The 12,884-nt window shown below is 40.0% G+C and overlaps 1 protein-coding gene across 2 annotated transcripts in view; it reads right to left on the minus strand.

Annotated features, from left to right (window-relative positions):
- The window catches only part of fam184a (family with sequence similarity 184 member A), a 210,500-nt gene that overhangs the window by 129,155 nt on the left and 68,461 nt on the right, over positions 1–12,884 (minus strand). The window lies entirely within an intron of this gene.

Genomic DNA, 12,884 nt, shown 5'->3' on the forward strand with positions numbered 1-12,884 from the left:
AGATTTTACTCTCACCGCTTTCACCATAGTGCTGCGCTTGATTTACATCTGCAAGATGCTTTATTAGATTTTATGCTGGTACTATTTTATGTTCAACAGACACAGAAATGGGAAGGTAGAAAAGGAAAAAAAGGAGAGAAAAAGATGAGACAAAATGCCAAAAGGGAGAAAAGGTGAAAGAGAAAGCGGAGAGGAAAAGTAGAGAGCAAGATAACATCCTCGGAGTCTGCTTCTACACCACTGAGCTATATAATACACTGGAGTGCTGATTTTGCCGAAAAACTATAGTCACTGGCCGCCATCTTGCTACTCCCTACTCTCACAGAATCCCATAGGATTTGGTTGCAACAACAAGCAGTTTTCTGGCTGTGTGAAAACGTTTCACAGGTAATTCTACAGTCAGTGGATGTACTAACACTATCAACTACTAGGAAATTAGGTGCTGAAATATTTTACATGTTATTCATATTATATATATATATATATATATATATTAGGGCTGGGCAAGTTAACGCGTTAATTTCGCGTTAATTCATTACACTATTAACGGCGATATTTATTTTATCGCGCATTAACGCATGTTGCTCACATGCTTTCAGTCAGTGTCAGTCAGCAGGCGCGCTGACTGCAGCGCGCTGTCACGGCAGCACTCTCTCGCTCCCCCTCCCCTCTCGTACATGGCTCAGCGGCGACAGCCAATCAGCACGCAGGCTCAGCCTGGCCCGCCCACTCAGCTCTCACACAAACTTAACAAACAAACAGCTGAGAGAGACCGCAGCAGCGGAAAAACATGAACAGAGGAAGTAGCACCGTTTGGCTTTATTTAAAACCGTAAATGAAATCAAGCTGTATGTTTTGTAAAAAGCCGGTTCATTTCAGTGGAAACACAACAAATTTATCTAAGCACGTGAAAAAACATGAAAACGTCGAGCCCCAGAAACGGAGAGAGGAGACGAAACTTCTCTCACTGCCCCGACAGACCCACAGACGTCTCTGACTGAGGCGTTTCAGTCCTCCAGGGAACATCCAGGTAGATCAGTGGATGGATGGATGGATGGATGGATGTTAGTGGAGCCCACACATAACATGTAATTAAGACCTTGAAAGAACCCAGTACATATATTAAAAAGTGTTATTTAAGATAAGATAACATTAGCTAATCCTTTTTTTATCCCACGACGGGGAAATTTATAGGATTAAAGCAACAGGCAGGTGCACACAACACAGACAAAATTACATAAGGATTGAAATATATAAGAGGTGGATTAGCGAAAAAACACTGAACATAACATTATTATTATTATTATTATTATTATTATTATTATTATTATTATTATTTAATTGTAATAATAAAATAAAAACCACAAAACCCAAAAGGTCAACAGTTTCATGATACATCAAGCTTAGGGACTGGCTAATATACAGCAGGTCAAAAAAGGCCATATTTTGGCTGCAGTGCTTGCTGTTCTCTTATGAAGAAAAGATCAACTAGTGCACTAAATTCAATAGATGGGTTGAAAATATCCAGTATAAAATAAGTGCTACAAATGTTACAACACTTTTGTTCATATGGCAGCAGAACATTAAAATAAAAGTGCTCTTTACACTACTTTTGAATTCATTCTTGGAGTTTGTAAATACAATGCGATTAATCGCGATTAATCGCGATTAAATATTTTAATCGTTGCCCAGCCCTAATATATATATATATATATATATATATATATATATATATATATATATATATATATATATATATATATATATATATATATATATATATATATAAGTATGTATATATGTATATGTATGTATACACATATGTAAATATATGTTTTTGTATATTGTTATTTATATATTTATAAATGTTAAATATATATATTTAAATGAATAAAATGCAAAATATTTCAGCACATGACTTTCTCAGTACTTGCTAGTTTTAGAACATAACATAAAACTATATGGCATTTGACATTTTAAGAGTCTTAAGCCCCCCCTGAACCTGAGAAAATCCTCGTTATTCGATGCTGTAGCGCACATATTCCCTAGTTACTGGGGGGAAATAGGGAGTACCAATATGGCGGCTGGTGGCTTCAAAGCGACTCGTTCTAACAGCGGGCGATTAGCACTCCAGTGTATTATATAGTTCAGTGTTCTACACCTGCAAAGGGAGACATAAAAAGAACAGCACAATAGCCGATAAAGTATTACAGGTACAAACAACCAACGGCTTGATACCATCACTGAAAGATATACAGTGTTAATTAATACGACGTTTATAAAGTGACAGCTGAAGATAACAATAAGGCTTTTCTGTCTAGAAGTGAATCTGTAGGTGTTTGTCCATGAGAAAAATTCTGTTTTGGCCTGAAGCTCAAATCACTTGAAGTTCTGCGGTTTCCTCATCTGACTGAAAATCCGGATGTGCAGCATGTGGCAGTGAGTCGATCAGCTTCTGGAAATCAAACAGTAACGTCCTGAGCGATGAACGGTGATAAGAACGGCCCGCAGCCTCTCCGTCTGTGGATCCATCACTGAACGCACTCATTTGCTTAAACGTAGGCAGAAACGCCACATGGATTCAGCTTTGGGAGGCTGCAAACTAAATTAAGGAAAAGTCCTAGTCAGCTTGAATATGGTGCAGCCGGTGCAACAAGGGCTGCGAGACGTGGGAAAAGAAGCTGCAAGAAGCAAATCAGGACGACAAGGATACGTTTCCCCACATGGAGCAGCTTTGTTGAATTTATCTACGGTTTAATTTCACTTACAGGGTTCCTACACCATAAGGCAAGTTAAATTCAAGACTTTTTAAGACTTTTTAATGCCACTTGAAATAAAAAGTTAAGACCAAATTCACGATAAACAAGATAAACCTGGTTGCGACAACTTCACCCAAATGTTTATTTTAACATAATCCATTACTTTCTGGCCCAGTAGACATGTTTAAAATTTTGAAAAAAAATTCATATTGGAAGAAAGCTAAAAAACACAAATTACAGATATATTTTTAACAACTGCTGAACTGAATTCACAAACTTTGTTTTGTTGCCTACTAAAATAAACTATAAATCAGTTTTAAAAACCACAACATAACCAGCGCCAACTCTTTTTCCCAGCTATGGTCCGGCCGCAACAGTTTTTATTGGTTCCGCTATCGGGACGGAACCAATAATGGTTACATTGAGCCGTTCAGTAAATTAAAAATATATATATTTGTGTCAATTATTTTACTGTTCGGTAAGGATTACAAAAATAAAATCCTACTTATGACCTGGTAACAATTTTAAGACCTAAGAAAGACTTATTTAAGACATTTTAATGCCAAATAAGGCCTCAGTTTTATGTCACAGAATTCAATGCTTTTTAAGACTTTTTAAGGATCCGCGGGAACCCTGACTTAAAAAGCCCTGCAGCCCATCAGCTTTGGTTGATGCTGAACTGTAAACCTAAAAACAAAAAATACAACCAGATCCAGCCTTTTTGCTTCGAGTAGTGAAAGGAAAATGTGTCATTTTCACCGAAGCCTCCTGAGTTGTGAGCGTGAGAAAGAAGGAGGGAGAGAATGTCAGTCAGTGCAGAGATCTTTTCTCCCTTCCTCCCGCCGGTCGATCGCTTCGTGTTCTAGCAGCGGTTCGCTTAAATGACGGTGAAAGCAGCCGATCGATGAGGCGACAGAGAAATGCGGCGCTGCACGCGTCTGCCGGGAGGAAGGCGAAAGCCGAGAGACGCGCCGGCCTGTTGCCTCCTGCTCGATGAAAGGCTTTTCATGTTTTTGTTGCCTCACGGCCCACAACCAAAATGGATTGTTTGAGAGTTCGCACCCTTTCATTTTACACAACTTTGAAGATTATATTTATTAAACAACAAATAGGACAAAAGGATGAAGATGTCAGCATGTATAACGGTTCACCCCCCCCCCTAAAGTCCGCACTTTAGATCCACTTTCTGTCTTTGGGTCAGACTCTCTGACATTTCTGCTCATTCCTCAAAGCTGAACTGCTCCAGCTCCTTCATGCTGGATGATTTTCACCACAGCGATCTTCAAGGCTGATCACAGATTCTCTTTTGGATTGAGGTCTGGGCTTTGACTAGGCCGTTTTAACACATTAAATGTTGCTCCTTAAAGCGCTCTAGCGTTACATTAGCAGTCTGCTTCTGGTCATTGTCCTGCTGGAAAGTGAACCACCGACCCAGACTCAGGTTCCCCTATCAGAACATCCCGGTATTAGGGCTGAATGATTTTGGAAAATAATCTAATTGCAATTATTTTTCTTAATATTGCAATTTAATGCGATTTTTTTTCCAGTTTATGTCAGGATTTGTTCTGATGAACCCGAACACCACCACACACAGAGCTGCGTTTTAAGGAGTTTTATTGAAGGCTTTGAGTAATGGAGATGGAGACCAGAGACTGTACCAGACAGGAGCAGACGAGTGATGGAGGAGATGGCTGACGGTAAAGTCCCTTAATTTAAGGGACTTTAGCTGACGGTAGAGACACGGTGAAGCTGGAGCAGGCAGTTGGCTGAGCAAGGCGTCAGAGGTAGGGCTCTCAGGCTAGAAGGCGTGAGACTCAGGCAGGCAACAAGGAGTGAATGCAGATGACCCAGCGACGAGGAGCAGACTGAAGAGGGCTTATATAGGAGAGCTGGCAGGTGTATTGAGTCCGGACTAGATTATTGCAGCAGGTGAAACTGATCCAGCATGGAGTGAAGCAGGGCAGAGTGGATGGTGGAAGGATCTGGAACTGTCCATGGTGCAGAAGGGAGACCTGCACCCTGACAGTACCCCCCCCTCAAGGCCGAATTCCAGGCGGCCTAAAACAAAACACTAGTTCAAAACAAGAACACCCATCCCGGGTGGGCGGAGGGAGGACAGGGGGGGGGTCAGACTCCAACAAAAGATGCCGGGAGAACAGAAACCTTCTTGAAGCGTGCTGGAACTCAGTAGACTTGGCAGCGCTGGAACTAGTGAGCGGCGGCTTGGGAGCGTCGCCTCTTGAGCGGCGGCTTGGGAGTGACGGAGGACGTCCTGGCGCGGCAGGCGGCGGAGCAGCAGAGTCCTCGGCAGGCTCCGTGGAGGACGGCCTGGGCGCGGCAGGCGGCGGAGCAGGGTCAGCTGGCGGCAGGGCAGTAGAGTCTTAGGCGGCGGGCGTCGCGGTGGGCGATTATATTGAAAATGTGATTAATTGTTCACCCCTAGCCTCGGTATCAGAATCTAAAGGTGTGCTTTGAATCTTCAGCTATAACGTTACAGCTTCACTGGTCCTGCAGCAGAACCTGACCAGAGTGCTTTGTATTCTGCCGTGTCTGGAACAAGAACCCAATTAAACATCTCCAGCTCTTCTGCTGCAGACAGAAGTCTGTTTGGATCTGAGCGTGGCGGAGTTGGAGGAGCGTTTTGGTCTTTGATTACAGCAGAACCCAATTAAAAAGTCATGGCTTCACTTCCCTGTCTCCTATTGTTTAGATGAAAGCAGCGTTTCTCTTTTAGGAAATAAAAAAAAAAGAGTTCAGAGAGCACGCGTTCTTATTTCTTATTTAAAAATTTGCAGTTTTGGTAAAAAGTTGGTTGAATAAAGGGTTGAGTTTGAATTCTGTGTTTCTGTATCTAAAAATAGGTTGCTAAGCAACAGCATAAAACGGCCAGAGCTGCATTTAAAATATATGTTTTGAATTTGTTCATAATTATTGATATCGATCGATATGATTTCCTCCTTATCGATATGCTTTTTTTCTATATCGTCCAGCCCTACTTTAAAACTCTTTTTTTAAATAAAAAAAAATCTCATCACTTAGGTTAAATATGATTTAACCAGAGCCAGGTTGGTTTAGACCCTTTTTTCCCTCAATAAATGAAATAATCACTTCAAAAGCTTTTATCTGAAGATAAAATGTGTACGAAATATTTGTATCATAAGCGGATAAATACTCTTTCGTCACACTGTACATCTATCAACCTCCTGCTGTTTTCTGCGCACATTGTGCAGATGCTGCAGCTTTAGCCTCCTCCTCTGCAGCAACCTTCTCCAGAGCCAGCTCTGTAATATTATTTCTCCAGCAAGTCAAAGGTCTGCCTTGAGGCGTCCTCCCAGTGGGACTTACCCTGTGAAAATGCCATTCTTCCCAGATGCCTAAAACAGCCTCAGCTCGCTTCTTGGAAATGGCAAAGCTCCTAAGAAAATCTCCCAAGGTGAATCCAGACGCCACGTAAGGGAAATTACATCAGCAATCTCTTCATGTTCAGGGTTACTTCAGTTCAATTCAACTCAAACATACTTTATTAAAGCCAAAGGGAAGTCGCAGCATGGAGAAGCATTTACTCAGACAGCAACAATAACAGCAGATAACAGGAAGGCTATAAACGAGTTTTATCCCTGTGAGTTTTCAACTTGTTAAGAAACGTTGAGCTTTAGGGTCGATCAGAGAGTTAGGAGCCTTTTATTCTCCAGAATGCAACCATATAAGCTGCTGTTTTTTAAACGCTGGCTCCAACTTACTGACCTAATCGCTATAATAAGAGGCTAAAGACCGTTTTGTTTTTGTCTTTAAACAGAGCAAAGACCTTTGATTGCAAGAGGGGTGGAAAACCTTTCTGAATATTGTTCATACATGTCCTTATATTTTAGTTCTTAAAGAGAACTGACTAATAGTTTTATGCCCAGACTCTATGGACTAAACCTATGTTCAGTCGTATTGAAGATAATTAAAATAAGTTGTGTTGTAATACTTATTTGGGAGAAATCTGCAATCTTAAATATCTTTTTATGAGTGTAATCAATTATTTCTGAGCCGGCGAAGAAAACGCACACCGCAGTAAACCGATTATTAGCTATGCACATTATGGGAGAATAATTGGGACAACCAGAAAAGACGAAGCTGGCTCTACACCAGAAATAAACTCTGCTAAAGTAATCTGCACAATAATAGTAGAAAAGTTAGTACTTGAGACATTATTGTTAGATCTGGTAATGAAAATATTGTTTTTGACCGCCGCTTCCATAATTTCTTCCATGATGACAGCGACATTGTGTGAAAGACGGTCCATCCGACTGGACAAAACACGCATAGATTAGAATAGATGGCCCCTGGAAAACAAACAGCCAATCAAACGCTGCGACCAAACAGTCCTGTGGGATCGTTGCTCGTTTTAAAACGCAGATTCAACACATTTTCTAATAGAAAGTGAAGCAAACTGTGGAGGACATCTGGAGCTTAAAGCTGGTTTTGTTCTGCCGGCTTCACAAAAGTTCAAAGAGATCCAAAACATAAAAGATGAAAAGATGCGGCTCCTCTCGAAACTTATCAAAGGATTAAATGAATAAAAACGGTTGGCTGCCTGTCGTTATTCACCTCCGCGCACACACACACCCCCCCCCCCCCCCTTTTAAAGTCCATCTTCCAGGTCAGCTGATGAGACTTTGATGATAATGATGATGTGTAATGACCACCATTTCTCCACCTTCATGTTAGCCTGCAGCCGTTTCCCGCAGACGGCACAGAAGACAGCGACTGAAGACAGAACTGTTCATTCAATTTCTTGGAGCTACACAAAATTAGAATAATTACTATTATAAAGCTCCATGAGCTCTATTAAATACGGTTTATTCTCATATTTTGAGGAAATAATCAGCACCGAGCTACAGGAGAGCTGAGTAACTTAATACGAGCCATAAAGCGTTTAGATTGTGAAAAATCGTAATTATTGGGACCATTTTCAAGCTCTGATCTCAATGAAAAACAGCGGAGGCTGAAGACATTTTTTAGCTTACTTAAATTAAATATCTCAACTTTCCAGGGCGCTGAACTTAACCGTCTGCTGTTGAAATGAGGGCAGGAAAGAAAATTATTCCAGAGCCGAGTCTCTCAGATATGAACGGCCGTCTTTGCGTTGCCGGGTATTGATTTCTGCACACTTGGGGATAAAATCACTAAGTGTGCAGAAAAAGGTCGGGGTGGGGGGGGGGGTGGTGGGGGTGCAGCGTTTAATTGCTGGAACAAGTTTCGATGTGTCATTTCACAGGCAGAGCCCTCAGAGATGAGGCAATTGCACAGTTGGTTTAGTGGAAAACTAGTTTAGCGAGCAATTATCGCCATCATTACTGCTGCATACCAAGCCATTGTTCAGTTGGAGGCCTTGTTTTCCTCCTCGCACCTCCCATTCTCTGTTTGTCTCAGTGTGGTTCTACTGGAGGTGCTAGATGACTTCAGAGTGTGCACATGCATCATATTTTAGCCCTGAGTCTTCAGAAGCTGAATCCAAAGGGCCTTTTTAACCCGTCATACGTCCAACAGGGTGCACCGTGCCGCAGGTGGCAGCGCTGTTGCCTTGCAGCAATTCCCAGTCTTCCCAGTCTGGGGTCTTTCAGCTTGGAGTTTACATTTTCTCCCAGTGCTTGCATGGGTTGTACTAAGACATTTTGGACCGTGCGGTGCGTCCAATTTTGTGGGAACAGTATGAAGACGCTCCCTTCCTCTTCCAACATGGCTGTGCACAAAGCAAGGCCCATAAAGACACGGATGAGGGTGTCTGGTGCGGAAGGCCTTGACCGGCCTGCACAGAGTCCTGACCTCCACCCGATGGAACGCCTTCAGGATGAATTAGAGACACAGCCAGGCTTTCTAGTCCCACATCAGTGTCTGACCTCACAAATGCACTTCTGGAGGAACGGGCAAAAATTCCCATGAACACTCCAGAACCTTGAGGACAGCCTTCCAGGAAGAGATTAACCCTATGGACTAAGAATGGGAGGTAACTGAAGTTTATTAAATTCCATTAAATTTTATTTATTTAGCGCCAATTCATAACACGTCATCTCAAGGCACTTTCCAGTCAAATTCTATCAGATCCTCCATGTTGGTCAGAAAGTTTCCTCTCTAAGGAAACCCAGCAGGTTGCATCAAGTCTCTCCAAGCAGCATTCACTCCTCCTGAAAGAGCGTACACTGCAAAAATGTATCTAAAAATAAGTAAAATGTTCTTAAAGTTAGTGTATTTATCCTTGATTTGAGCAGGTAAATAAGATTATCTGCCAATGGAATGAGTGTTTTGACCCCTATAATAAGATAATTAGAAATCCTGTACTTGAAATAAGATGATGGTGATGAATTGTTGCTATTTTAAGTGCAAAAATCTTATTCCATTGGCAAATAGCCTTATTTACCTGCTCAAATCAAGGACAAATACACTAATTTTAAGAACATTTTACTTATTTCTAGTTCTGTTTTTGCAGTGTAGAGCCACAGTGGACAGTCGTCTGCATTGTTGATGGCTTTGCAGCAATCCCTCATACTGAGCATGCATGCTTTATAGAAATGTCAATGCAGGAGCGAACACTCACACTCACACTATGTGTAAATATGTATAAACCTAACTTACTGACAATCAGGCTGAATATTTGACCATTCTTGTCGACAGAGCTGCTAAAGCTTATTTCAGTGGAATGTTTTCCTGCTACTGACTAAACTTTAGCCCATGAAATTACAGAAAGGTCGACATCCTTGTGAAGGCCATTTGCAAAGCTTAATATTCCCTTATTCCTCCTTCTAAAACCGGGCTGCTGTCCTGTTGGAACGCCTAACTGAGTCCATAGCAGATTCTAAAGGACACTTTCCAGTGGCTCCAAAATCCATCAGTGGAGACAAAGACTGAGGGACCGGGAAGAATCGTTGGAGGAGTCAAACTGCAAAGCACGGTGGGGGCAGCATTATCCTGAGGGCAGGATGATAAAGTGGGAAGACCACCTCCTTCTGTGACCAGTTTAATATGAATTTAGACGTATGTTTGGTTTTCTAACAGGAAAAAGATCCCAAACACGTTAAAACATGAAACCATTAACTGATAATGTAGCGATTATAACTAAAAACTAGCATCTTGCCAGGAAATATAACAAATTTAATGAAAGTCTATTTCTGTGCATTTTAAATGTAAGTGCTTTCATTATTAGTAGGAATATATATTTTCTTAAAAGTGCTTTAAATTACTTTGCAAACAGCGTTGTTTTTTTTTTTATACAGATAGTATTTTTTTTTAAATAAAGCTAAATTATGCACAAGGAGGCAGTCTTCCATCTAATTTCCACGGCTTCAGTTCTATGCATTTACAGAGTAAGAAATTAGCAAAGCATGGCGAGAGATAGGGGGCTAATTACTTTAATTAGAATGCAAGGCTGTGATCTGCTAAACTGTAAGGTGCACCTTAATCCGCCGGCTAATTATGGGATGTTCTGTGCTGCTGTAAGTGCCGGTGCTGTTCAGATAGATCTGGGCCCATGAGTAAAATGCAAAAAGCCCTGTCCTTTAATTTAATGCAGAATCTCTGATGAGCACATCAGCTCATTTAAGAGTCCACCAACTGAGGAGTATCAGTAATGGCTTCTAAATGAAGATTCCTGGCAAAGCAGAGACGTGACGCGCCTGGTAAAACCCGTCCCCATCACAGAGGAGGCGAAGGAGACAAAAACCAGAGCTGCTGCAGACGCTGCTTTACTTAAATCTGAACAGAGCTGACCTTAATAACACGCTTTGCAATGTGAGGAACCAGCAGCGGCTCAAGGACGACAAATGTTTTAACCGTAAAAAAAATTAAATCAGAGATTAGCCAGACGTTGAGGCAAACTGCTCAATGACTAAATGCTACCAGATAGCATTTTTATTACATATATATATTTATATATATGGATGGATATATGGATGGATATATGGATGGATATATATATATATATATGGATGGATATATGGATGGATATATATATATATATATATATATATATATATATATATATATATATATATATATATAGATGGATATATATATATATAGATGGATATATATATATATATAAAGGGATATAGATATATATATATAGATGGATATATATATATATATATATATATATATATATATATATATATATATATATATATATATATATATATATATATATATATATATATATATATATATATATAGATATATATATATATATATATATATATATATATATATATATATAGATATATATATATACTATATATATATATATATATATATATATACTCTGGTTGTTCTTGGGGGGTCTTGGGTTTTTTGGGTATTTTCGACCAATCTGTATAATCTGATTGGATTTGAGTTTGTAAAGTGCCTTGAGTCGACATGTTTCATGAATTGGCGCTATATAAATAAAATTTAATTGAACTGAAAAGAAGAGCGGCCCCCAGGACGCTGGGGAAGAGGGTCAATAAAAAGTTCAATAGAATAACAGTTTTCCTTCCTTTTTGTAATTTTTTGTATTTTATTTATTTATTTATTTTATTATTATAATTACTTTTTTTATTCATTCATTTATTTTTTAAATAGCTTTCCTTCCTTTTGCACTCTAGCCATGTAGGTTAATACTACAGTCATTACATCCTCCCAACCAATCACAACGCAGACCTTTTTTTCTTTTTTTAAGACGTAGTTTTGGTAAAATGTTGATTAAATAAAGAGTTTTGAATGAACTCAGCGTTCTTTATCTAAAAATAGGTCATTAAACAACAGCATAAAACGGTCAGGGCGGCACTTAAAATATATGTTTTGAATTTTTTGATAATTATCGACATCGATCGATATGATTTCCATTTGATCAATATCGTCCAGGCCTATCGGATGAGTTTGTGGGATAAACAAGTGAAACGGCAAGAAAGGTGCAGCGCTACGAGACGGAAACAGAACAGATCGTGGATGGCACTCTTTGACTTTTCTGCTGAGAGAAGAGGACATTAAAGCAGATAAAGCAGATGACTAACCATAATTCATGTTGAGTGAAAAGAAACTCGTCTTTCTTTGGTTCAAAAGTGCCTTCTGTCACATATTTACCAAATAGGAAATGATTTTTTCCAATTTGACGGCTCAGGGAAGATGAAAGTGGGAATCAGAAGGTGCTACAGAAATGTCAAAACAATCATATCCAAATACTTTCAGTTTAGTCTTAATACCAAGACGGCTCACAACGAGCTAAACTAATAACCTATAAACCGCTTCACACAACAGTCCTCCATGATTTCAACTTTAGGGGTTAAAAAAAAACATCATAAGCAAAACATGAGAAGCGTTTTAAAATGTTACGCCTAAATATTTTAAAGAGTCTGATGGGGGGGGGGGGGGGAAGGGCATTTGTGTACTTTCTGCTTCATCTGCTCTCTGCAGACAGCAGAGAAAAGCGTGGCTCAGGATTCAGTCAACAAAATTAACTGGTGCCATTAAAGGACTAAATCGAGGCCATCAGTTCTCATATTCTGACTCTAATGGCTTCATTTGCAGCGATGCACGAATGAATGAGCAAACTTTCACTTAACAAAGAGACGCACAAACCGAGGCTTCGCTTATATATTAAGGGACGCTCTCTGTGATCACAACAGAGGGCATTATATGGTCATCTAATAAATGCAGAGGGTTGCCAGTATTTGTCTTCTTTATGCATACAGAGCCTCGAAAAAGTATCTACACACTTTTCAACGCTTCATCGCAACAACACAACTAAAATCGTAAAGCTGTGTCGTGCATTTGCATTTAAACCCGTCGGTGTCCTCAATAACTCTGACTAGCTTTCCTCTCCATGTGAATAAAGTGTCACCACGGCCACTAGGGCTGTGCATAAAACTTGATACAGAGATTATATCAATGTTTTTCAAAACGATTTAATATCGATATTCTGGCTTTCAATATCGATATACCTCCCAACCCATAGGGGGCGTTATAACAGCGCGCCATTAATGTTCACAGCGAGGAAGAGCAAGTGAGATGAATTTGCAGACAGACAGGATTTTAGAAGCGCCTTCGTCCCTAAAATCAGACGTTTGGGCACATTTTTGGTTTCTCTGATACGTTAAAGGCATTGAACCA

This window comes from Fundulus heteroclitus, chromosome 15, assembly GCF_011125445.2.
Source record: "Fundulus heteroclitus isolate FHET01 chromosome 15, MU-UCD_Fhet_4.1, whole genome shotgun sequence".
NCBI lineage: Eukaryota > Metazoa > Chordata > Actinopteri > Cyprinodontiformes > Fundulidae > Fundulus > Fundulus heteroclitus.